We start from the raw sequence: 5,521 nt of genomic DNA on the forward strand, positions 1-5,521 counted from the left end.
CCGTCCTGTGGTCAAATTCGGTATTGCAGCCACAGAAAGAAATACACTTTTTCAATTGGATTTTAACGTTATTATCCTGTATCTTTATTATCAATGCCATATTAATATTAACAGGCGATGATGCATTTTGATAAATTAAAGGAATTGGGAATAATCCTGTAAAAGCCTGAAACCCAGTTAGGAAGGGCTGTGATGGCCTAAATATGAATCATAAGTTTTTAAGAAAGAAGTTGGCAGCCATGCAGACAATTATTATTGTTATTTGTAGTAGTAGTAGTAGTAGTAGTAGTAGTAGTAGTAGTAGTAGTAGTATTACTCTTATTATTATTATCAACATCATTATTTATTATTATTATTATTATTATTATTATTATTATTATTATTATTATTATATTTGTGTTCTGCCCTTCTACGAAGACTCAGAGAATTACTTAGTGAAAGGCACTGAACAAAGTGATTTTTTAATGGCATTCCCATGGTCACGTGTTCAAAATTGCGATGCTTGGCAACTAGCATGAGCAACTAACATGCTCACGTGTCCCCTTTTGGGTCTTGTCTATTGGGAAAAATGTGGAGCTCAATGGTCATAAGCCGAGGACTTAACAGTGGTGGGATTCAGCCGCTTCTCTCAGGATAGCACGAACGGCTGGGGGCTCTGCCCACCCATCCCGACGTCATGCGCACACTCGCTTTTTGAACCGGTAGGGAAGGGAAGGGAATCCCACTTCTGGAGGACTAGCTGCGTATTGGACACGAAAACCGCCAGGGGTTTGTGAAGGTAGTACAAAAATGATAACTTTGTTATATAAAACAGGATGTTGGCTAAGTCCCCAGCTCTACCGTTTCCCTAATGAAGAAAGTCCGCACCCGCCTCTCTCCTAGCAGAATGAAATATTAAAAAGACAAAACTTTGATGGAAGGCGAATCTCCCCACGCAGATAAACAGAGAAAGGTAGAAGCGTGAAGGCAGAAAAAGACCTCGTGGCCCATCTAGTGTGCCCTTATACTATTTTCTGTATTTTATCTTAGGATGGATATATGTTTATCCCAGGCGTGCTTAAATTCAGTTACTCTGGATTTATCTACCACGTCTGCTGGAAGTTTGTTCCAAGCATCTACTACTCTTTCGGTGAAATAATATTTTCTCACGTTGCTTTTGATCCTTCCCCCAACTAACTTCAGATGGTGTCCCCTTGTTCTTGGCTTCGCTTTCCTATTAAAAACACTTCCCTCCTGAACCTTGTTTAACCCTTTAACGTATTTAAATGTTTCGATCACGTCCCCCCTTTTCCTTCTGTCCTCCAGACTATACAGATTGAGTTCGTGAAGTCTTTCCTGGTACGTTTTATGCTTATGACCTTCCACCGTTCTTGTAGCCCGTCTTTGGACCCGTTCAATTTTGTCAATATCTTTTTGTAATTTCGTGCTATCTCCCCCCTACCGGTCTTCCGGAAACCCGTTAAGATCTGACTTTTCTGGCAGGTCTGGAATAGCATTGACCTTGGGGTGTGTGTGGGTCTTTTAAAGATGTTACATTATTCTTATTGTATGACTGATATGTCCCGTCAACAAAACAATGTCGTTTGGCGGGCCCCAGGGGAAGAGCCTTCTCTGTGGTGGCCCCGGCCCTCTGGAACCAACTGCCCCCAGAGATTAGAATTGCCCCCACCCTCCTCGCCTTTCGTAAGCTGCTTGAAACCCACCTCTGCCGTCAGGCGTGGGGGAACTGAGATATTCTTTCCCCCTTGGCCTTTACAATTTATGCATGGTATGTTTGTTTGTATGTATGTTTGGTTTTACAAATAAGGGTTTTTTAATTGTTTTAGTATTAGTTTTTAGTATTGGTTTTACGTGATGTTTTGTACTATTGTTGTTAGCCGCCCCAAGTCTACGGAGAGGGGCGGCATACAAATGCAATCAATCAATCAATCAACCAATCAATAAATAATGTCATTTTCATTTAATACTGTTCTATTTATACCACGTTAGCCTCTCTGAATCCGCTTTGGAATGAGCGGCGTATAAATACGATCGATCCACGCATTCCTGCATCGATAAATAAATACAAAAAACACTAACCTTTCCCCAAAGATGCAAAAAGGGAATTCTGCCTCTATTACTTATGCGTAACTATGCCGGAGACCTGTTCCCCGAATTTGGGAGAGAAAACCTGGACCTTTACTTTTCCCGGGGGCTTCTCGCCCTTGGAAAAATACAAAGAGCTCTTCGAAATAAATAAAAGAAACTTGCATTGACTAAAAACAAAGCGTATTTATTGCAAAGAAATAATAGTAATGTAAAGAGCCGGGGTGGCGCAGCAGGTAGAGTGCTGTACCTCAGGCCACTGAAGCTGACTGTAGATCTGAAGGTCAGCGGTTCAAATCTCATCACCGGCTCAAGGTTGACTCAGCCTTCCATCCTTCCGAGGTGGGTAAAATGAGGACCCGGATTGTGGGGGGCAATAGGCTGTCTCTGTTAAAAAGTGCTATTGCTAACATGTTGTAAGCCGCCCTGAGTCTAAGGAGAAGGGCGGCATAAAAATTAAATAAATAAATAAAAATAAATAAATAAATAAATAACGGTTTACAAAGTGAGATGGATCTTTTAGCTTCGCTGAGCTTTCAGCCAAAAGCCATTCCTGAAAGCCGTCTCCTTTCTGTTCTCTGCTCCCCCCCACCACATCTCGATAGTGGAAAGAAGCAAATTCTTCATCGGCTGGGTTGAAGCTCTTTCTCTGGCTCCTTCGTAGCGGCGTGGGCTCGCTCCGTTTGCGCTGAATCCCTGAAACACACTTCTAACGCCTTCTGAGGAAGACTCTGGACAAATGCCTTTTATCCTCATTTTAGAAAAAAAGAAACGGAAAACAAACGTTACTCTTCTACCTTTCCTACGTCAGGGGAACCACGGTGGCCTTCTCCTCTGCCTACCCCCGGGGACGGCCGATGGATGTGGGGTCAGCTGATGGATGTGGGGTCTTTCTCGTTTGCTATGACTTCAGAGGCCGCTATCTATGACGACGGACCGAGTGGCACCTGTTAAGAAATGTTATAGAAAACACCCGCTCCTTGCCTTTAAAGGCCCAGCTCTCCCCGTGCCCCGCAAAGGACGGGATGGTCATCTTGCCGGCGACACGCTAGGCGGGCTGATGTAACGTCGTCTCGGTAGGATTCCGCCTGCATCCCTCGAGTGGCCGGGTTCCAGAATTTGGGAGAAAAGAGTGTTATATGGTATTGGAACCGCCCTGTGCTTTAAAGTGGGTCTTGAATATTGGTAAGAATCAGTAGACGTGCGGCTATATAGAAACGACTTTATTCCGTTACAATTAGAAAATGCGCAACAAGAAAAAACCCAATGGCGCGGTGAAAATCCCTGGGAGGCTGTGCTCTCCTGGCTCTCGAATATCCGCTCTCCCCGGCTGTGACCGATCAAACGGTCCGGCTCTCTGCCTGGCGATTGACCGGTTCGTGCTAGGACGGGATGCCCCTCCCCGCCTGGCAGCTTTAACTCTTGAAGGATTCCTTCTGTGCTTGCGTTGCCACCCCCGGGCCTCCTGTTGCCCTAGGAATGTTATTAAGGAGTTTAATAATAAATATACAGAATAATAAACTTAAAATGCGTTAAGAGGGTTGATTCCTTTTTCTCTCCCATATTCCTTTTTTGACAATAGAATGGCAGAGTCTTCTGCCCCTTGGCCTCAATATTAAATCCTGAAAACGAAAACTCTGCCGTTCTGTGGTCAAAACAGATATTGCAGCCACACAAAGGAATCGACCTTTTTAATCGGATTTTAAAGTTATCCTGTATATTTTTAAAGTATTATCAATTTTAATAGGTTAATGGGAGGCGCAAGCCTTGAAACAAGTTAAAGCCTATGATGCCTATTAATACTAATGATGTTTTAATAATAAAGGATAATCGCTCTTCACACAAAAATAACACAAAACCTACACAGCTGACTCTTACATAAGGTGACCAGATTTTAACATTGGTAAAGCGGGACACCATTGACTGCCGGGGGGGGTGTCTCTGTGTGTGTGTGAGTCTATGAAATAAAAAAATTAGTTACCGAAATTATCTGAGACGTGTATATGTCGTGGAAGAGAACCAGCCGGTACTTTTCTCTCCGCTGGGTCAATGAATTTTGATCTTACTACGTGATTTATGCAATTAATATCAATATTGGGTTTAGAACCTGTTTCTTTCTTTTATATATTATTATTATTATTATTATTATTATTATTATTATTATTATAATATTTGTATTCTGCCCTTCTCCGAAGACTCCGAGAATTATTTAGTGAAAGGCACTGAAGAAAGTGATAATATTCTCACGGTAGGGGTCAATGAATTTTGATGTTACTACGTGATTTATGCAATTAATATCAATATTTGGTTTGGGACCTGGTTTTTTCTTTTATATATCATAAATAGGATGCAATAGAACAGGGGTAGGATTATTCAATCTATGATTAAGCAATTCGTAATTTAATATCTATAGAGACAGAAATAATTTAAGTGTGAGGTCTAAATAGAATATTTACCACTGGCTCTACTGATTTTAGGGAGGAAGACATCCAACAACAGACCTCACCTACAAAAAAATATTGACAAAATTGAACGGATCCAAAGACGGGCTACAAGAATGGTGGAAGGTCTTAAGTATAAAACGTATCAGGAAAGACTTAATGAACTCAATCTGTATAGTCTGGAAGACAGAAGGAAAAGGGGGGACATGATCGAAACATTTAAATATGTTAAAGGGTAAAATAGGGTTCAGGAGGGAAGTGTTTTTAACAGGAAAGTGAACACAAGAACAAGGGGACACAATCTGAAGTTAGTTGGGGGAAAGTTTAAAGGGAACATGATAAAATATTATTTTACTGAAAGAGTAGTAGATCCTTGGAACAAACTTCCAGCAGACGTGGTTGGTAAATCCACAGTAACCGAATTTAAACATGCCTGGGATAAACATAGATCCATTGTAAGATAAAATACAGGAAATGGTATAAGGGCAGACTAGATGGACCAGGAGGTCTTTTTCTGCCGTCAGTCTTCTATGTTTCTAACAGCACTAAAAATGAAAAGGCACAAGAAATAACCTTTTCCCACAGCTCTCCACCGGCGGTTCACACGCTCTGCAGGGGTCCTTCAGCTCCCACGGCCGGTCAATTGCAGAGACATCGGCCAAGCTGCTCCGGCGCTGCTCTTAAACGTCATCAACCAGCCTTCCTCATAGCTGAGAGGGAATGGAGAAGAGGGCGGGTTTTCCAAAGGGGGGGCAGGAAACTGACAGGAGGTGAGCAAAGCTGCCAAAGGAAGTTGGTGAGGGATGCCAGGAGAAGAGCACACATGAAGTCAGAGTTTGTCAGGGATGCCAGGAGAAGGGCACACAGGAAGTCGGCCATGCTTAGAAGGGCGATGCCAAAGGAAGTTGGTGTAGGATGCCAGAACAAGCGCACACACGAAGTCAGAGTTGGTAAGGGATGCCAGGAGAAGGGCACACAGGAAGTCGGCCATGCTT

The 5,521-nt window shown here is 42.6% G+C and overlaps 1 long non-coding RNA gene across 1 annotated transcript; it reads right to left on the minus strand.

Moving 5' to 3' along the window:
* Positions 1 to 2,251: 2,251 nt before the first annotated feature.
* On the minus strand, positions 2,252 to 5,220 carry LOC139156016 (uncharacterized). Its single transcript, XR_011557167.1, has 2 exons — positions 5,100 to 5,220; positions 2,252 to 3,558 (listed from the first exon to the last, which is right to left on the minus strand). It is a non-coding gene; the product is annotated as an uncharacterized lncRNA (long non-coding RNA).
* Positions 5,221 to 5,521: the final 301 nt, after the last annotated feature.

Source organism: Erythrolamprus reginae, unplaced genomic scaffold (genome assembly GCF_031021105.1).
Source record: "Erythrolamprus reginae isolate rEryReg1 unplaced genomic scaffold, rEryReg1.hap1 scaffold_223, whole genome shotgun sequence".
In the NCBI taxonomy this organism is placed as follows: Eukaryota; Metazoa; Chordata; class Lepidosauria; order Squamata; family Dipsadidae; genus Erythrolamprus; species Erythrolamprus reginae.